We start from the raw sequence: 22812 nt of genomic DNA, 5'->3' as shown, positions 1-22812 counted from the left end.
TTCATTGCATTTGCTTCTCCGTACTCATTTCAAACAGTACAAAAGACTGTGTCCGTAGGACTCATTTATTTTTCTGCTTCGCACTGAGATTAAGTGAAGTTGTATACAGTTGAATCTCAGAAAGTTCCAGGTTATTTTTCGTTGCCTATCACTTCGAGATCGTCAGTGTCTATTTCATGAACAGTGTTAATTTCTATCATTTTCACAGAACTGTGATTTTGAATCCATTTTTTCCAAAAGTAATGTGCGTCCAACAACATTTACAGTGGAACTTGTTCGGTTAATAAACAGTGTCTCGCAACAACTTGCAGTGCTGTAGAGAAGTGTCAAATGAGATTCTATTGACATTCTGTCGAATCTCTTGCATTTCTCTACTCCCTTCATGGGACTACAAAGCTCATCAACTATTCCACGCTGCACTATCACCAGACAACCACCCCAGGTTCGAGTCTCCTTTAACATCGACGGTTGACATCCGACGTGGGATGACGTGGTACATTGGTGGGAAGTGTGTTCAACGACGTGGGGCGATGCCGACGCGGAGGGACTACGCCTTCTCCACATCTTTGAGGACATGCAAACCATTCATCTGTAAAAGTGTTATAATTTCTATGTTTTCTTGAAAAAACTGCAAGTTCCACTTTAAAAATGAGCTCATTCCACTGCCCTTCTCTCTTATACTCTCTGAGCATGAACCGTACGCACCTTGGCGTCAGTCCATGCTCTCCACTAAGCTAAAGTACGGGCGTTCCTCTTTCAGTACATTGCAGGATTACGTGGTATCAGCCACCAACGAAAGTAGTATGAGCTATGGACTGGATCATTAGTCAGCATTTTTCTGCTGAGTCAGCACCAGAGGTCATTGATTGCGCCCAAGGTAATAGACGTCATGACAACGTGACAATGACGTCACGACAACGTGATTTTGTCTGTAAACAAAGTCACGTGCTTTTGACAGCTGTCATCTTGACGGACCCTAACATCACTTCGGACAAGAGAACATCGATAATCTCACTGTTGCCATCTTGACTGACCCTAACCTAACTGCTGCAACTTAACTACGTAGAGGGCGCGGAATTTAAACTCCACGTGTTTTGAAAGCTGTTAAAATACAGGTCATAACCACGTGGGCGCGGAATTTAAACAAATGAACATGGCTAACCTCACTGCTGATATCCTAATAGGGCTTAACCTCATTGTTGCTTCCTTAAGACGTAGGGTGCGGAATTTAGGATCTACGTGATTTTGACATCTGCCATCTTGTGCGGAATTTAAACGAGTGAACGTGGCTAAACTCACTACTAACATCTTAACAACGCCTAACCTCACTGCTGCCACCTCAAGCACGTAGGGACGCGCGGAATTTAAAATCCCATGCTTTTAAAAGCTGTCAAGATGAACGCGGCTAATCTGACTGAGGCCATCCTGACAGCTACTGCTGCCATCTTAAATATGTGGGGCCACGGAATTTGAACATCTGTCAAGATGACAGCTGCTATCTTTAACCAAGTGCACTTGTTTTGAACGTGGCTAACATCACTGCTATTATCTTGACAGGTCCTAACCACGTGCACTTGTTTTGCCACGGAATGTTGAAAAAGTGATCGATCGCTATAACCTCACTGGTATTATCTTGACTTAACTACGTGCAAAAGCGGAATTTTTGAAAAAGGGAAGAGCGTAACGGTACATAGGCAGGGGGCCTAACCTCATAGGATTAAGGCTAGCTGCCCTTCTCGACACTATCTTGCTAGAAATCATAATTTTGTTATTAATGCAATTAAAGTGCCAACTGATGACGATCTCCTAGCCTAGTTTGCAAAGAATAACGGATAAGAGGATTAGTCAAATATTTATCGTTAATATTCCTCTTTTTCTGGTGCAGATATACTTGCGTTATTAAAATGGAAAGCATGGTGTAGCGTTGTCCTCGTTTTCTTACCTCTTAATATGATGCGTCGCATAAATTTTTACTTACCCTTTTCTCTCTTTACTCTTTTCGTTTGATAAAAGAAGCTGAGGAAGCAGTAGCAGGAGGATGCGGTAAGGAGAAGGTAATACTATTTACCCTTTTCAATTTTTTACATATTCATAAGAGGTTTTCTAAAAATCATAAATAGATGGAGAAAGGTAGAGGAATAGATGTGTGTGTGACGACAATGTAATTTAGTAAAAGTAAACTATATACAATTTTTCTTTTTCGATTGATAAAAGAAGAGGGGGTAATACATTTTATATATTCTGAACAGTTTTTTTGTCCTAAAATCATAAATAGATGGGCAAAGGAAAACAAGTAGATGTATGATGATAATCTATTTTAGTAAAATAAAACAATATGCCATTTTTGTATTATTTATCATTATAATTATTGGCATAATTATTAGTGATTTTTTAATATTTCAAGTTAAACTATTATAGTAAAAATAAGTATTAAAGAATTCTTGTATTATTATTATTAGTGATTTTGAACATTTCTGAATAAGTTTTGCATATTTATTTTTTGAAAATAAACATGTTACATTTTGAATAAGTGATTGATATTTTACATCGTGAATATAGAAAAATAGAATTTTAAACAAATGATGTAATCATATTTTGTAGATAAACTTCCCCTTTTTACAGATAATTATAATATTTACAATAATACAAATTTTATGAATATTATTTACTACATGAAATCATGGTATAACAAACACAGCTGTATGTTGAATCCCTATGGTACACTTGTAAGAGAAACACTATTCCACACACCTTTATTATTAAATGGAATAATGAACATTTATTCTGCTCAATAGTAAAAACATGATGTCTGCGAGATTGTATTCTTTTCTGTGTACAAAATATGCATATGCATACATTGTTAAACCAATCAACTCTGTCTTAATATGCATACCACATTCATCTTTCATAAGAGCTATGACTTTCTTATTAAGTGGCTTAATGTTTAATTGATTAGATGGTGAAAAGGAAGAAGTGTCGGAGTATTCAGAATGGTTTCGTATGACATCGTAGACGTTCGTATTCGGAGTATGATATTTTTTTGCTATTGGCTTTACGCCGCACCGACACAGATAGGTCTTACGGCGACAATGGGACAGGAAAGGGCTAGTACTGGGAAGGAAGCGGCCGTGGCCTTTAGTAAGGTACAGCTCAAGCATTTGCCTAGTGTGAAAATCGGAAGCCACGGAAAACCATCTTCAGGGCTGCCGACAGTGGGGTTCGAACCCACTATCTCCCGAATACTGAATATGAAAAATAGAATTTTCTGTATCCATATACAAAAGTGAAAGATCTGAAAACTGCTGCTTCGCAAATCCATAATGAAAAATCATACATTTTAAGTGTTGAAAAATCTAATATGATCATTCCTAAATAAATTGGCTTCGCATAAAGTATCTCAGTTTTCATTTCGACAGAAATAAGGTCACGATCAATGACATGACAGGATTTAAAATTCGGTTTTGAGATGTACTTGCGTGTCCCATACTGTCCATCCCATTTATTAATTAAATGAATGTCGTGATGTTTGCGAACATTTTCCATACTTTTTCCGTAGATGGATTTAATCATAGGTTTGAAAAACGTACTCTCAAATGTTGATGTAGCACGCTAACAATGCTCTGTATTTAAATCCATGTACGGTTTAAGCCATACTTCCTGCTTAAACGCAATAATACGGCGAATACACTCTCATTGTAAGCCGTGTTCCAGACATTGAACAAGACATTGTATGTGAATAACATACAGCTCTTTCGGAAAAAATGAGTAGCTTGCTGTTTAACATGCTTTGATGTATTATCAGGCGGAATCATTTTTCCAACACAAAAATGTAGGACAGAATGTGAATTATGCCGATTAGTAGGCTATGCAAGTGTAACCTCTAACACGAAACCGTGATTAGGACCTTTAGAAGCTTGAAAAACATCGAAATATTCAGTTTCTATTAGTCATACAAAATATTTATATGCTAATTTCTGTGACATTGCACACACATACAGATTATTAACATCAAAATACATAAGATAAGAAATTTCTTTCTCTGAATCATAATTCTTGAGGTGTGGATTATTTGCAATGGCATGTAGTTAACAAGCGAAACAAGTCCACCGCGAATTCCGCGTTCAGAAACAAAAGCATGTCAACATCAGTAAGAAGATCAAGTTTAACTCCTGCATACTTTAATATGACATCCCACGAAAGACCGAGAGTCGTGTTGTAATAGCAAGGGTCTAATCCATAAATAGTTAAACACATTTTACGGAACATTTCAAGCACGTCACAGAGTAAAAATGTGTCTACTTTTAAATACAAGTCTGCATATTCACCTAATGACTTTATATTAAATGTTGACCACACATACGTGCATGCAAATAGCCTTCACCTGAAATCGGTATTGTATGCTTATCATATGAGGATGAGCTTAGTGATTTAATACACTAGTAAATGCAGACTGAGGAGGTAACTTTGTTTCTTCTAATTCATGAATGTATTTTAAGTCCTCGCTTGAAAGCCCCTTTACAAGTGTATCAAGAGAAAAGTTTATACATTTATATGAATCTAGAAAGCGAATGCTAATATCGCCTACATGATGACCGAATGAAATGCAGCGTTCATGATTTTGTGCAATTACAGTGAACTTAGTCGATTTAATCGCGCAAACTCTCGAACAATGAAGTGGCTGTCGTAGCCTGACAAGGAATAAATTTAGGAACACCATATAAAATATTGCATGAATGATGTGGAGGTCCGCGATATCTTCCAGTAAACTGGCAGTGATCTCTAACCGTAATCTCTGGGAATGTAATTGGCAGTTTACAGATATGACATTCATCTGTTTCATCATGCATAATCATATCCAATGTAATTTGAATTGGAACTGGATGTAATATAAGAAAATGAACACAATATGCTAACTCTTGTAATTCGTTTAACAGCCATTCGGTACAGTTCTCTCCGCGATACATCTTAAAAAGGTGATAATGATGAATCGTATGAACAAACAACTCTGTACGAAACAGAAAAAGGTGTATGCATCTGTATATAATCAGTATATGGTTCAGTCAAGTCCGGTTGGCAACGACGAAAAGGTGTTGTAAATCATTCGAAATCTGCATAAACAATACGCGGAACAGGTTCCTAAACGATACTAATTCTCAAATTTCATTTCAGCATTTTCACAATTTGTAAGAACACGTTTTACGGCCGGGTGTGTTATTCAATCAACTAAGTGTGAAGCTAACATGCTTTCTGTTGTAAAGAATTGCAACATCTGTCACATATAAACTTCTTTTCTCTGTGCGATGAAAGTTGCGACAATAAAAATTGTGAAAGTGTTGTTATAAGTAGAGCCCGGATTTCCATGCAAATGTATGTTATTAAATAAGCTGGTTACACTTCACAAACTTTGCAAATATTAATTTTATGGCTTATCAATTCCATATAACCTTCTTTTCCGTGCATGTTCGCATGTTTTGGAACTTTTAGGAGGAAATTCATGCATAATGATTATTTCCAAGATTTTGGATTTGATAGGGAATATATGGACGTTTAATATTGCATAATACGACCTTTCTTCTGACTTAGGAGCATATATAATGTTAACGTGCATGATAGTTCATTTTCTGAATGTTTTTTTGCAAAATTTTTCCACGTTATACAGAATGTCTATTACTGAGAGACGAGAGAACGTATTCCTGGCATCCTATGTGACAACCAAAAGTACATACCGTAGAGGTCCTATAATCCCATTAACGAAATACATTATCTGTCGTTTAAATAAACATTGACGTAAGCCGAAAGGCCCCACATCGACCTCTAATTCTCATGAATAGGGTAAACCCAGTTTTACAGTTGTACATTGCTATAAATTGAAGCGTAAATTGTGCATTACTCATTGACGGCTCATTTCCTCTTCTATGTTAGACGACCTGAACAAAACTTGTATTGCATTTCTGTGACACTGTGTTCATATGTTACTGAGATAGCAGCTTACAAACCTTGCTTTTGCATCGAACCTTCTTCTGTTGTTATCCTGGAATTTCCTACCCGGATCACTCGCTCGTCACACGTCTTTGTTATCGTAGCTTCAATCTTTAGCAGGTCTTCAAGACTTAATCTGCAATCATCGCACGGGGAAGTAGCTAGGGAGAAGCTGAACAAAGTGGTCCGTTCAAATCCTGATTTTGAATTCTTCATGATTATAAAAGACGTATTGTGGTGAAAATGCAAAAGCCGAACAATTTGACCTCACTTTTTCCCAAATATCTTCATTTATGTATGCACCTGTCACTTCTTGTGACGTACAAAGATCATTTTCTGTGCTTAAGAATGTACTGGTAGATAAACGGATGAGCTTAAATCAGTTGGAGCTTAAATCAAATTTGGAGAAATGAGTTGTGAAATGTTTCAAATGGAACTAAATTTTGATAGATCATATTTTCGAGTTTATCGTGCATGTTTTGCCATATGGCAGTCCGTGAATGCATGCATATTTTTGAAATCTGATAGTGCATGGAAATTCTGGCTCTGGTTATAAGACTGTAGTTGCTTGTGTTTTCAACGCAAACATACAAAAGGTGAATATGGTGTTGTTTGCGAGAAGAAGATGTATAAAGCTGTCCTACAATACTTTCTCCGTTTACATCATACACAGAAAATGAAAAATTCCCATTGTTTTTCAAATTTTGAAATGGTTGTTAAGTCCATTGGAAATGTAACACCGTCAAAATTTAACGTCTGTTGCAACTCAATAAACATGTCTTTATACCCTGTAGTTCTTGTACGATTATGTGTTGCTGGTTTTAATGCCATTGTGGTACACCATAGAAAGCAATAGTCATCATTATTCTGAATATTGAGAACAGCTTTTTTATATGCAATGGCTTGCGGAAGTTCGGTATATTGTCTACCTGTATTTAATGGATCAAAATTAAAGACATTAATCTGAAGATGTGAAATACGTTGTAGAGCTTTATTGCTAGCACGCTCCTCAAACTTTTGAAATTTGGCAAGCAAATCGTCTACAATGTGTTCAAGAAACCATTCTGATATATTATCTGAACGTAACAGTTTTGTCATTTTCGAAGATATATGAATTATTTCATGAATTTCATCATTATCTTTAAAAAGAATAAATGAACATGCAAGTGAGGCATTTAGCTTAAGCGCAGTATGCGTAGTTCAAGTACATTCGAGCATGATATTAAAAACGAATTTGGATCTAAAATATTCAATTATCTTATAATATCACTTAGTATACGTGATGAAAAGCATGTATGAATAGTTTTCCAACTAGATGTCATGTTATAAAAGATAATAACATTAAATATCAATGAAACTAAGAATACATGTAGGGCCGATTGTATAAACCTTTTGATCCTAGATCAGAGACGAAATTGATCCCAGTTCAGGCAAAACTCGTACATTTGTATTGTATAAACGTTATTTTGAGATCAAATTGCACTGAACTACGATCAACTTTGACTGGAGAAATTTCTCCGATCAAATTTTTTGATCGAAGTTCATGGAGTTTTTTTCTGCTTGAGATGCAAGAACAGCTGATCGTTAATAAAATGTTACCTGTGTTTTTTTACGATAAATGGTAAAAAAATACACTGAAGTCTAACCTCATACATTGCTAGCTATAGTTGTCCGTATATAGGCAATATTACGCTTCTTTTATTATTGCAGTGTAATGTAATAATTCTATAACATAATCCCGATACAAAAACAGCTGATTGTTAATAAAATATTACCTGTGTTTTTACGATAAATATTAAAAAAACCACTGAAGTCTAACCTCATACATTGCTAGATATAGTTGTCCGTATATAGCCAATATTAAGCTTCTTTTATTATTGCAGTGTAATGTAATAATTTTGTAACATAACCTCGATAAATTGGTTACGTTATTATCTTATCTCGTTCGTATTTTACAGATGTCTGATTACTCTGATTTCTCAGATATATCTTCCGATGATGAAAATGATGAATTTCGTCGGGCTCCCCGTGTCTTCTGTGAAAGAGGAAATCCAATGGAAGAATTAAGTGACAAGAAATTTAAACTGAGGTATCGCTTGGGGAAAGATACCGTGGAACAGCTAGAACTCAGGTTGCGCGATAATCTAGTTAAACCAACCAAGAGAAACAAACCTTTGTCTCCAATGCACATGTTGTTACTAACTTTGAGATTCTTTGCCACGGGAAGTTTTCAGTTAGTCGTTGGTGATTTACTGCATGTAGATGCAGCGACAGTCTGCAGAGCCATTCATCGCGTATCTAATCTTATAGCTGCACTGAAACAAGAGTTCATCAAAATGCCTTCCGAACAAATTGACGTGAGGAAAACCATGCGTGATTTTTTTTTGATGCAAAACACTTCCCTGGTGTTATAGGCGCTATAGATTGTACCCACATACCTATAATACCTCCTAGGGGCGATAACGCAGAAGTTTATAGGAATCTTCATGGGTGGTTTTCATTAAATGTTCAAGTTATTTGTGATGCTAAGCTCAGGTCCCTAAATATCGTAGCAAGATGGCCAGGATCTGCTCACGATAGCAACATTTTCATTAATTCACGAGTGCATGCTCAGTTCGAAACAGGTGACTTTCCAGAAGGCATACTCCTGGGAGACAATGGCTATCAGTGTTGTCGTTACCTGCTGACTCCAGTACTTCATGCCCAAACAGCTGCAGAGCGAGCTTATAATCGAGCCCATAAAGCAACCAGGTCAGCAATAGAAAGAACATTTGGGGTTGTGAAAAGACGGTTCCCTTGTCTCAGTATGGGGCTAAGAGTGAAGTTAGCCCGTGTGCCAGTAATCATAGTTGCAGCATTCGTCTTGCACAATATCGCTGTAAATGCAGTAGATGAGGTCCCTGAGAGAGATGAGACTGTGTTCGCTGCAAGAAGAGCATTCGAAGAAATTCCAGTACCTGTTGCAAATGACGTTCGTGGAAGAGAAAACACTGCTATTAGGGCAGCAATTATTAATAATGTATTTAGGTAACAATATTCCTCAAAGTAACGGTCTCGTTCGCCAGGCCACTCGAGAGGACAACCACCTACTGCACACCATTAGAACTTCATTGACGGTTTCCACTAGATTACTACAATTTACTACGCATCTGTCTTCTACCTAACACAGCTTCTCATATTTTTATATGCGGCCCTTCCGACCCCTCTATAATAAGGCAAAACACCAGCCAACATTATGAAACAATAATGAAGAAAGGGACCGCTAGATTGAGAAGATATTGAGAATGCTGTTATTTCCAAAGCCTTAAATTTCATGGTGTTTTTTTCCCCTCCTTATCACAGGCTTTTCGCCTGCAGGTTAATTCAGGCTTGGTTTCTCTCAAAATGTTTGCTCCCGCTCTCCTCCTGACCAATTTGATGTGATGTGTTTCCACTAGGATGATTTTGACAGCGATTTCAAACTGTTTTGTCATTTTTATAAACCAATAATTTGTAAACTATGAGGTCCACAACCTCACCATGTGCTACTATTATTCATTTCCATCTGCATCATTTGTTTTTCTCATTCCCTTGTTTCTTAGGTTAACGCAGTTTTTAGTATCAATTATTATTTCAAATTAACACCTGTTTCACTGAATTTTGTCGCAATAAGTTGTTTTTTGCTCTGCATATTGATGTAAATATTGTATATTTGTGCTAATTTTGTTTCCGTCTAGGCTCTCTTTTGTTTGTTTTTTCATTTGCGCTTTCATCATGTTTTTTAGTATTCTTTCAACTCATATTATGTAAATTATTCCAACCCCCCTAATTTTTTCACTGAAGATGGCTCAAACGAGCCGAAACATGTCTGAACTTGTTTACTCCGTCTAATGACGGAATATATGATGTATTGAATAGGAGGATACTTTCATTTTTCGCCATTGTAAAGTGAAAACCGTCAATACGGAATGATTCCAATATCTTGTAATGAGTGGTTTTCGTTAAATGTTCAAGTGGGCTTCAGATGGGCTTTGCGAGCCAGTGTGATGCTAAATCTGGACGTGGCTTATGAGCGGCTTGCGAGAACCAATAGAAGAAATTACATTTTTCCAGGGGAGGGACTTGAACAAAGACCTCCCTGCTGATAGACTCGGCTCTCCCCTGTGAGTGGGGGCGGTAGAATAACACCCGCGGTATCCTCTGCCTGTCACAAGAGATGACTAAAAAGGGGCTCCAGGGGCTCTAAACTTAGGGAACGTGGGTGGACGACACGGGACCCTTAGCTGAGTCCTGGCATTGCTTCCACTTTTGTCAGGCTCCTCACTTTCATCTATTCTATGCGACCTCCCTTGGTCAACCCTTGTTCTTTTCTAACCCCAACGGTATTAGGGTTGCGAATCCTAGGGAGCCTTTCATTTCACGCCCTTCGTGGCCCTTTTTTTCTTTGGCTGACATCTTCATTTTTTGAAGTGCCGCATCCCTCCCATTTTTTCTCTCTCTGGTTAGTGTTATATAGAGGATGGTTGCCTAGTTGTACCTCCTCTTTAAAACAATAATCGCCACCACTCGGCCCATAGTAAGCACGCTACGGTACTACGGTGGCATTGGCTAAAACCCACGGTGTGATAAGGCTTGATGCTCATTTTTCAGCATGGCTCTCAAGTCCAACCAAGCCACGTCCAGATTTAGCAACACCGCCTCGTATAGCCCATTTGAATTTGTCTGCTTAGCGATCTGATTGGCTAACTTGAGCAGCAGATAAAATGACAATGGCACGAGATATCGACATAAGAGTGAAGTTAGCGTTTCACGTTGTTTCTGACCTCCTGTACATATTTTGATTTGTTGCTTGTTCATTCTAGCAGTTCATTACAAATATAATTTGATTCACCAGGCAGGTACAAGGTCAAAAGAAGTATGAAATAATTGCTGCAGATATATTTATACTTAATATGTGGGTACATTACACTTTGTTACAAAACAACTCAACATCAAAATATAAAGTTATCATTACATTCACGTAAACCAATCATCTAGAGCGCACAACATGAACAGTTAGACTATTGCACACAGAACACACATTACAACCATGTTTTTTATGTCAGCAAGAAACAAACAGAGCTTTCGTTTGATGAAGCAAACACTGTTTTTTTCACTGACTGTAATATTTAGAATCTGAGTCGTGGAGGAAGGATTGTTTGAATCAGCACATTCATTAGGAAATAACTTGTGGGACAGAGATTTTGAATGAAGGACTACAACATAAATTGTTTTTTTGTAGATCAGTCTTTTGACCATTCCCCACCTCAATCGAGTATAGCATGTCAGCAATGTTTTCCTCCCTAAATAATTTAACTTCAAATACTTACAGATTATGTGTTTGCTTCATTAAACATTGTAACAGTATCTGGTAAAAAAAATACTACACTCCCTACATCTTATGGAAGCTTGCTAGAGTTTTAGTTGTTATAGTTATCTTATAGTACCTAAATCTTCTTTTCCACTTTTCTTTTTTTTTTACAGTTCAAAAAATATTCTTCATCGGTGAACATTGTCATCATAACATACAGCATCTATATGATACATAGAAAATTACTATACACCACTCATCTAGCTATGACAGCACCAGCACAAAGGGGTTTTGCACACAAGCCATGTTAGAAATGTATTGTCATTCCTTAGTATAACAAGGATTGGGTACTGACAGTAAGACAGGCCCTTTGAGCAATACAGGACTGAGAATGACACCTAATTTCTCTCCTCACATCCAGCGAGAAGTGGCAGTAGGGAATGACAGGACTAAGGTAATGAATTATTATCAAGTAATAATAATGAATGCTAAGAAAAGACAAACTTGTTGGTATGTTCGCATTGCACTCTTGTATAATATTTTCACATTGAAATATTTTGCAATACTGTAGATTAGTGCAATTAAACAAATTTTATAAGCATATTACATTTCAAAACATGATAGCTGCAGTCGCTTAAGTGTGGCCAGTATCCAGTATTTGGGAGATAGTGGGTTCAAACACCACTGTCGGCAGCCCTGAAGATGGTTTTCTGTGGTTTCCCATTTTCACAGCAGCAAATTGCTGGGACTGTACCTTAATTAAGGCCATGGACGCTTCCTTCCCACTCCTAGCCCTTTCCTATCCCATCGTCGCCATAAGCCTATCTGTGTCGGTGCGAGGTATTTTGAACTTCATGTTCTACTGCTCGTTCATAACCATTTAACTCCGGAGCGTACCACTCAATTGCTGTGGAGTAACGTGAAGGTTTGTGATGTCATGTGGAATAGTGTGTTCGCATGTGATTCCACACTAATCCAAATTTAATTATGCTGACAATAATGATGATTTATCATTTAAATAAACAGATTTACAGTATTTACATTTTAATTTGGAGTGCAAATGACTCAAAAATGTATTAATGTTATGTAACTAGCACATAATATCTACGTTATATTAGTATTTCTTAATACATAAAACAGGTTATCCAGCAGATCATAGACATAGTAGATACTTTGTACTTGTCGAGGGTGCAAGATTTAAGGTGTGTCGACCACATTCTCATGCTATGAGGGCAATACTAATTTTTTTTAGTTAGAAACATGGAAGATACAGGATTGAGGGTTATTTACATATTACCTCTAATATATTCTGTACAACTGTTCAGGTTTTGTACATTGATGACAGCACCTGTTAAAACTAGTGACATAAAACTCTGTTTCTACATATGCACATGTTAACAAACCATTCCTAATTGTTCCAGTACAGTTTGATACTGAGCTGAGAAGGACTTCAACTGTGCCACAAAAAGTAATGTTTATAGGAGAATCAGTGCTTCTCATATATAAAATATGCACTTACATGCGATGAGGTCAATAATTATTAAAATATAGTACTCATGTGTATACTACTACGTATTCAGTCATTTACACACTGGTTAAAAATAAAATCAAGTTAGTTATTTACGGAATATAACTTACTTTCTCAGACAGGATTGTTTTGTCTCATATACTGCTAACTGCTCTTTCTTTCATTATCCTTCCACTGATGTGTATTACAAGGACATTTATTTTTGTTTGCTCCAACCTAATGAAATTACTGTCTCTCTTAAGCCCAACCCCTCATCACATTGTGGGAGGTGGACGATGGCATGAAGTAGGGGATTGCCTGTAGGGGTGATGTACAGCGGGATCTGTGTGTGCCCCATGACCACTATGGTGGCTGTGAAGGCCCTACAGGAACTCTGAAAAGTGAAGGCTAACAGGGCTCTGGTGAAGTCCTCAATGGCAGATGCGGCGGAAAAGGACACCTTTGGAATGGCAAAGCTGGAAGATGAGGCAGCCCTCTTTCCGTGGGGTTTAAAGAAACAAGGGGAAACTCTGCCTTGTGGTGAAAATGGATCTTCAGAGGCTAAGGGAGACAACACCTACAGAAAACAGCAAGCTTGGAGGCTCAGGTGGCAGCCCCGCCACCAAACTCGTGTTGTTGCGGGCTAATAACTCGCACAGCCTTAAATATACATTATTAAAGAAACCGAAGTGAAACACAACCAGGAAGTTACCTCCAAGATGTATGAATATAACTGCTAAAGGTATTTTGTTCTCAGCTACGTCAAACCATCTTTCCATCCTGGGAATCGGAGAAGCTAGCTATCCAAACTTCTAACAAAAAACTGAGAGCAAAAAAAAAAGGCTGGCTGGCTGAGGTAGTCAGATCAGCTGAAACCCAATAAGAACAGCCTGCAGCTTTGTGAAGGGAGCAGGTATATCTAGGCGGGAATGAAGGAAAAACATGGTAGCAAAAGTTCTTAAGAGGTCGACGCTAATTAGGAACTAAAATTTAGAGGCCCCATGAAGAAAAGAAGAAGAAGAAGAAGAAGAAGAGGGAAGTCGGATATCCATTTTTCCTTCACTTTTGTTCGCTGCAAGAAAAGCATATGAAGAAAGTCCAGTACATGCTGCAAACAACGTTCATGAAAGAGAGAACAATGCTATGAGGATAGCAATTATTAATAATGTAATATTTATGAAAGTATAAAGTTGAGCTATTGTGAAAAGTACATAAAACAGTTGTATGACTAACCTAATAATTGCAATACTTTATCTACAATAACAAAAAACTAAATTTAAATAAAAAAGCTTTAAACATATTTATTTTACAATACTTGCCCTATTAATGTCAGTGTACTATTTAAACTCAGTCTTCCTTGTCCAGGCCTAATTTTATTTTTATCTCTAAAATTTCTAATTGTTTCAATTCTTTATCAAGGTTTAAGGTCTCCATTTTCACCCCATGTTCAGCTTGTATACATTCCATTTTCATCCTATGCTCACTTTCTAAACATTCCAATCTTCTTCCATAAAATACTTTCTTCATGTCAAGTACACTGTCCCCAGTCTTCTTTCTCTTTGGCGACCTTGACTTTGTGACTTCAGTAGCAGTTTTTGAGGTGGAAGCAAGAGCAGTGTGAAGATCATCTTGTAGGCCTATTTATTTGGGATCAGAAACCTGAAATAGAAGAAACAAAGATGTGTAGGCCTATTGCTTGCCAACAAATTTAACATATGTTAAAGGGACTAATGTAAGTTTTCTTCACTTACTTCTTCAATACAGGTACTTTCTACAACCTCAGTATGGGCTGGTATATCTTCCAGCAGTATGATATGTTCCATCTCCTGCGCTGCAATAGCTTGCGACTCATCTGAGGTAGTGACGGAAATAAACTCATTACCGCCGTGCAACTCTGAAACAAAACAGCAAAGGACTATAAAGACACACCTCATCAACAGGAACTTTCTTTGAAAAGTAACAGAAAAATTATTTCGGTTTAAAAGGCAGGCGATACAAATATTTAGGTCTCTATAAGATAGCATCTTACACAGTAAAATGCAGCTCACCTGACATAACCTCAGGATGAAAACTGGCATCGTCATCATATGGATTGGCAAGGGGAAAAAATTGCGCCTGCAGGGCAGCAATCAATTTTTGTCCCGTCTCATCCACGGTTGGTTTTTTAAAATAACCACCTCCTGTCTTGTTCAGTTGAATCTTAAAAAAATGCATTAGGTTAATAGTTGGGTTGTTTTTGATACCGGTAACAAAATAACATTTCCATAATATATTTTATAACTTACCTTATCATGGGCAAATGCTTTCTTCGTTCTCTTTTTTATATTCTCGTAACACAATTTTAATGTTTGCCAAGACCGATTAGGCCGATGTATGTTGCGAGAATTGAAATCTGTAGCAACATTTTTCCATGCATCCTGTTTTTGCGCGGATGTTATCGCATCCGTCATTTTCGACTCTATAATGTCTTTATATTTATCCAATACAATTTCTACTAGGAAAGCCTTATCCTCCTTGGAAAAATTAGGCGAACGGTCCTTTTTCTGCTTAATTTCAGACATAACTTTCTTCTTTTCACCACAGCACACGTGAATAAGAAGGAAAACAGTGTCAAAATGCGCGCGGCGACCAGCGATATTCAGCTGTTTCTGCGCTGTTGCCAAGCGCTCAAAAATGAACTGGGATCAGAATTGAACTTCGACTAGTTGATCTTAGGTCTGTGTTATACAACACGACACCGGTCTGATCATAGATCATTTTCCGACCTTAGATTAAAACTGATCTCCAGTCAGTGATGTTTATACAATCGGCCCGTATTGTTTTCTATTCCATGGTATATTAAGGCAATTGTTCGTTTATTTATATGATCTAATTCTGAATTTGATAAAGCATTAAATCTATTGGTTAGAACGACCCTAATGTGTTCGCACTTACATAATATTCTAACACCAAACCTTGTTGTTATTCTCTGAAGTGAAATAACTTTAAATTGTTGATTAACAGGAAGATCAATTAGCCGTCTTTTAGATGTTCCTGTAGATTGTTAATCCTTTCCATTTTTCTAAAAAATATAAAAATACCATTTTTAGAATTATTTATATAATTGTGTACAAATGAAGATAATATCTGAAAAAGAGAGATGAACATAATATAATGATAATAATAATAATAATAATAGTAATAATAATAATAATAATAATAATAATAATAATAATAATAATAATAATAATAATAATAATATTTTTAAATCAATCTTACTTTTTTGGTGATGGTGGCGATTTTTGTTTTAAGAGGAAGTAAAACGAGGTAATCATCCTCTCTGAACAGATTAGTGGAAAGGGAATTTTAAAATAAAAACAATATTTATTCACTAAGGAATTTAGAAACGCAGAACAAAATAAAACAAAAATTATTGAATTAGGCCGTAAAATTACAAATGATTCAAAAGGGAACCTGCGTTCCCTGAGTAACAGTACACTTGTAAAGTATATACCCATGATTAGTCCACTGTCACACATAAAGCGGATGACGAGATCAGCAGTAGTCGCGTCATCGGCTAGTATGCGTTCGAGTGTTTCCTGCAGGCCGAGGCTCCGTCTTAGGCTAGAGAGATCGACGCAATCTGTGAGGATGTGGTCCACGGTGAAGTCGGCACCACAAGAACATACTGGAGGTCTTCACTCTTTAGGAGATAAGAGTGCGTAGATCGTAAATGACCTATCCTCAGCCTACACAATACTATGGCCTCTCTCCGTGAAGATCAGAAAGAGGACCGCTACACGGTAGTTGTCTTCTTAATTGATCTCAGCTTGTTGGGAGTTCGGATAGCTAGCCACTCCAATACCCAGGACGCCAAGATGGTTCGACGTAGCTGAGAACAAATATTCTTAACATGTACATTGGCAGGTCTTGGAGGTAAAAGGACCGCTTCCTTTGCAGCTTCGTCCGCAAGTTCATTTCCCGCAATCCCAACGTGACTTGGAAGCCACGCGAAAGTGATTCTGGTGCCAGCATCACTTAACCTGGCTAGAAGGTCAAGAATCTGCTGCACCAGTGGGTGTTGCGAGAGACAGGTTTCACTAGACTGCAGAGAGATTAACGAATCGGTACACATAAGAAAGTGCCTCCTTTCGTTACCCAGTGCAAACTGCAGAGATTCTAAGATGACGTAAATCTCTGCAGTATACACGCTACATATACTAGGAAGTGAGATCTTCCTGCTCATATCATCGGCGACGAAAGAGTAACCAACATTACCTCTTATTTTAGAACCATCCGTGAAGATATGTCACGCGGCCGGATATTGATGGACGAAGTCCTGGAAATATCTCCGATAAACGGAGGAATCCGTGCTCATCTTGGGTCACGGAGTAGATCTAGACGTATATCCGTTCGCGGAACCAACCACGGAGTTACCTCGCTAAAAGTTTGTTCAAGACAATCACCGATATCGATATTCAAATCACGACACAAGCTATCAATTCGAAACCGAACCGGCCGTGTCGCATTCGGCCGGTTTTGGTACCACTGGTTGTATTGGGTACTAAAGATGTATTGATAGCTTGGATGTAGCGGAATTTCACGAATTTTGGCAGCGTACGTGTGCAGTAATTGCTGCCTCGTTATCCGTAAAGGTGGAACTCCCGCTTCATTGAGTAGGAGTGAAATGGGGCTGATACGGAAAACACATGTTGCCAGCCTAACTCCACTATGGTGAATACTGTCTGAAAGGCTCAGCGCAGATTTTGATTCTGAGCCATAAGCCGCACTTACATAGTAAATTCGGGAGAGGACAGTTGCCGTGTAAAATCGTAGCAGCACCGCAACATCAGCCCCCACCTAGTGCCGCTGAGAAACTTTAGCATATTCTCTTCATGCGGGCAACCTTCAACTGACGGATCTGGTGCTGCCACGTTAGTCTCTTATCAAAATGGAGACCCAGGAATCTGCAGGTGTTTACCACTGCTAAGACACTGCTTCGCAAGCGGGGCTCAGGTTCAGGATTTACAAGCCGACGTCGACAGAAGCGTACAACTGAGGTTTTCGCCGCTGAAAATTGAAAACCATATTGCAGGGCCTATCTGTCGTCTCGGGTAATAGCCTGTTGTAGCTGTTTCTCAGCAATCGCCACCCTTCCGGTGTTGTATGTAGAGTTAAGTCATCTACATACAGCGATGGAACGACTGCGGGCCCAGCAGCGGCAACTATACCGTGGATGGCGGTTGCGAACAGCGTGACGCTCAGTACAGATCCCTGATGTACTCCATTTTCCTGTACTAATATTGAGAAAATGCATTCCCTACTCGGACTCGAAAGAGCGGGGGGGGGACATGAAGTTCACAATAAACGTTGGCAAATTTCCCCGAAATCTCCACTGATGTAGAGTGGAGAGAATTCCATATCACCAGGTAGTATCGTAAGCTTTCTCCAGGTCAAAAAACACGGCGACTAGGTGCTCCTTCCGGAGAAAGGCTTCCTGAATGCGCTCTCCAGTCTGACTCGATGATTAGTGGCAGACCGATGAGAGCGAAACCCACATTGGTAGTTAGAAAAGAGACCTTCGTTTTCCATGGCCCACACAAGACTCCGGTTAACCGTCCTTTCACATAGCTTACAAAGGCAATTTTAAAGCATATTGGCCTATAACTATCCAGGAGTTTTGGATCTACCTGGCCTGGAAATTGGTATCACAATTCCCTCACGCCATTAAGATGGAAACACTCCCTCACTCCATATTTTGTTTAATAGGGTGAGGATATCCTTGAGACATCTGTCACTCAAATGCTTAAGCATTTTATTATGGATTTTGTCCGGTCCAGGAGCAGTATCTCTGCATAACGCGAGTGCACTCCGCAACTCCCACTCCGTGAAAGGCACGTTGTAGGGATGCGAAGCACTACAGGCGCAAGAGAGATGGTTTGCCTCTGCTTCGCGCTTGATTGGTAGAAATGCAGGGTCGTATCTCCCAATGTTTTACAAACATTGATTTATGAATATTTGATCCGTTACTAGCGATTATAGGATAAAGTTACCTTAGGGATAACAGCGTAATTTTTTGAGAGTTCATATCGACAAGAAAGATTGCGACCTCTAGTAACCGAAAACCATTTGTAGGTATTTCGTTGTAAGGAAGTATATATGAGTCAAATTCATCTGCAAAATGTGACGCGATGTGGTCGGCAATGAGTGAAGGAATCGTAACAATGTCTCCATTAATGGCGATTTCGTGTACTGAAGGCACATTCTGTAGTCCGACAGTACGGCGGAGTTTTGTCCATACTTCTGATGACGGAGTATGTGCCGTCATGGAAGACACATACGTTTCCCTCGTTGGTTTCTTACTTTCTCGAATCAAAAACGGGCCTTCGCGCGCAGACGTTTACATGAGATATGATTGAGCATCGTAGGATTCCGACGATAATTCTTAAAAGCCCGTTGGCGATCACGGCACTCTAATTTGTTCAAAGTAAACGTGCCGGCCCACCTCGACACTCAATGAAGAGCACCGCGGTAGGATTTCATCGGGGTCCGCCTACGGCGCGCAGGAAACGCACGCGGATAACCACGGCGGCCGCGCGCTTTCGACTCGCCACCACCGGCAGGACGTCCCACGAACCATGCCAGTTAGACACCGACGAGCGATGAACCGACAGCGTGGGACACAAATCCAACTACGAACTTTTTAACCGCAACAACTTTAATATACGCTATTGGAGCTGGAATTACCGCGGCTGCTGGCACCAGACTTGCCCTCCAATGGATACTCGTTAAAGGATTTAAAGAGTACTCATTCCGATTACGGGGCCTCGGATGAGTCCCGTATCGTTATTTTTCGTCACTACCTCCCCGTGCCGGGAGTGGGTAATTTGCGCGCCTGCTGCCTTCCTTGGATGTGGTAGCCGTTTCTCAGGCTCCCTCTCCGGAATCGAACCCTGATTCCCCGTTACCCGTTACAACCATGGTAGGCGCAGAACCTACCATCGACAGTTGATAAGGCAGACATTTGAAAGATGCGTCGCCGGTACGAGGACCGTGCGATCAGCCCAAAGTTATTCAGAGTCACCAAGGCAAACGGACCAGACGAGCCGACCGATTGATTTTGATCTAATAAAAGCGTCCCTTCCACTTCTGGTCGGGACTCTGTTTGCATGTATTAGCTCTAGAATTACCACAGTTATCCAAGTAAAGTGGTACGATCTAAGGAACCATAACTGATTTAATGAGCCATTCGCGGTTTCACCTTAATTTGGCTTGCACTGAGACATGCATGGCTTAATATTTGAGACAAGCATATGACTACTGGCAGGATCAGCCAGGGAGCTGGCTGGCTCGAGAGCCGAAACCGAGCGTCTTAGCCCGCCGCCGACGAGTGCGGCCTGCGGGACACAAACTTGTTTTGCTCCGTTGGCCGACCGAGTGGCCGCCAACTAAAATTTCATAGGCCAGCGAGCACGGGCTCTCACCCGGCCGGGCGTGCCTTCACTAGGGATCGGGTCCCTTCACCATCCATCGTCACATCTCCACTTCGACCGCTGCCGAGGCCGGCAGGACCGTACGAGAGGCGTACGATGCTACATTTTCACGCCCGAGCAAGGGCGAACGGTCACAACATTACTGAGCGCCGCATATGAGCATGAACACTGGGTGTGCAGAGGCTCGCAGCATTGAATTCGAGGCCGCTGCGATTTCGTCCGTCAACCATGGGGCCCCTTTCCGGCGACGAATACCGGACGAGGAAGGAATTGTTTCCTCCGCAGCAGCCAAAATTCCAGTAGTAATGGAAGAAACGTGGTCGTCAACAGACTCCAGCATATCATCGGCCATCACCGCGCGTTTCGGAAATTCCGTCCAATGTGCCCGCCGAAATAACCATCGCTTGGGTATTTCGGGCTGTCTTTGATTCAAGAGAGATAGAATTATCGGGAAGTGGTCACTATCACAGAGGTCGTCGTGAACTTGCCACCGTAGCAGGGGAAATAGCGCACGGCTACACAAAGTGACATCCAGGTGTGAGAATGTGCCATGTGCGCTGCTGAAATTTGACGGTTCCCCTGTATTAAGCACGCAAAGATCGAACAGGTTTATCAATCGCTCGAGAATCCTCCCCCTAGCACAGGAAGATGGAGAACCCCAGAGTGTGTTACGGGCGTTCACGTCTCCCAGCGCGAGGAAAGAAGGAGTTAACTGAGCGATTAAATCTTGTAGTGCATGGATTTCAAAATCGTGATCCGGTAGAATATACACGTTGCACACCGTTGTCATTCCTGGCAACGGAGTTAGAACTGCAACTGCATCTAGCTGAGTACAGAGCGGTATGTCCTCGCTGAAGATGTCGGAGCCAACTAGGGTACAAACGCCCCCAGTAGCCGAGCCATCCACAGCTACTCTGGCTTTAGAATAAATACTACATCCTCTCATAGTCGTGTCGTCTCCAGGTCTCAAACGAGATTCCTGTAGACAGACTATGGAGGCCGCGTAGACGGATATCAATTGACGTAACTCAGCTAGGCGACAGTGATAACTATTGCAGTTCCACTGCAATAGTGCCATTGTGTGGATTGGTAGTGTAGCGAAATTAGGACAATTGCTTGCCTTTCTTTTGGTCAGCTACCTGCCACTTTCCACCGTTCTTGTCGGTATTGTCGTCATCGTCCACGATAATGAGTGGTTCAGTCTCCATCATCACCTTAGAAGGGGGAGACGCTATGGCTGTGCACTCCCCGGACGGTGATCTCATTGATCGCGAGCGGTGGACCTTCTTCCTGGGAGAACTTCGTTCCCCAGAAACTGATCGGGTAGAAGGACATCGTGTGCCATCACTCTTGCTCACCGTCTTCGAACACATTGGAGGAGGGCTGGCAGATGACTTGCCAGGCTTTTTTGAGGATCCTGGGACTTCCGGTCTCGTTGGAGAAGGTTTCTTCTCCAAACGTGTAGGGAATCATTTAGTCTTCCCTTTCTCCTCCTTTTTCGGGCCAATTGAAGCTTGGCTGGAAAGTGATTTTCCAGTCTTTGTTGGGGAAGACTTTTACCCCCGCCCTTGTGAGGGAGGACTTCCCAGCCGAATGTGTCTGGGAATAATTGTTTCCCGGACGTCTTCGGCAATGACGTGCTTGCTGTCTGTTGAACCTGTGGTTTGACGTTTACTTGCTGGGTACTTGATGTGTGCGGAGTTGATGGTGGGACAGAGGGTACAAAACTTACGGGAGATATGCGTACACTAGCAACATTCTTTGCAAAGGAGACGGAGAATTCCAAAGGAGCCATTGATTTACATATCTCCTGTGCCTCTATATAAAAAAGTTTATCCAGAGTTTTACACTCCTGGATAAATTTCTGCTGTTTAAATGTAGGGCATACCTTGGACCGAGGGGCGTGCAGTTATCACACACTGGCGGTGGTGTGCACTCCGTACCGGTATGCGGCGTTTTCCACATGACCCGCATATTGCTGATCCCTCGCAGCTTGGTGAGGTGTGGCCAAATCGCTGGCAGTTGTAGCACCTCATGGGAGAAGGAAAATATGGCCGAACAGTGAGTGTGTACATGGATACCTTAATAGTTCAGGCAGTTCCTCAAGATCGAATGTTAAAATGAAAGCCCTAGTGTCGTAGAGGTTGTCACCGACACGCCTCTTAAGACGTTTAAGTTCGGACACACCTCTACGAGCAAGGCTCCGGATAAGGTCATCATCGGAGCCCTTAATGAAATCCCTATGAAAGATTACTCCTTTGCAGGAGTTAAGGGACATCTAGCTCTCAATCTTAACTGGCACTGGCCCGAACATTGTGGCTTCCAATAACTTTTTACTCTTCACGAGCGTACTAGTCTTAACGAGTACGCTATCATTCCGCAATTTCATCATTTCATCTACTTCACCAACAAGACCTTCCACAGCATTGCTTATCAGGAACGGGTTCTCTTGAAGAAAGCTCTCTCCATCGACTCTGGTGGCAACCAGAAATCGTGGCAGACGCTCTTCTGAAACTTCCTTACTA

The sequence above is a fragment of the Anabrus simplex genome, chromosome 6, assembly GCF_040414725.1.
Source record: "Anabrus simplex isolate iqAnaSimp1 chromosome 6, ASM4041472v1, whole genome shotgun sequence".
NCBI lineage: Eukaryota > Metazoa > Arthropoda > Insecta > Orthoptera > Tettigoniidae > Anabrus > Anabrus simplex.
This window is presented reverse-complemented; position numbering follows the sequence as displayed.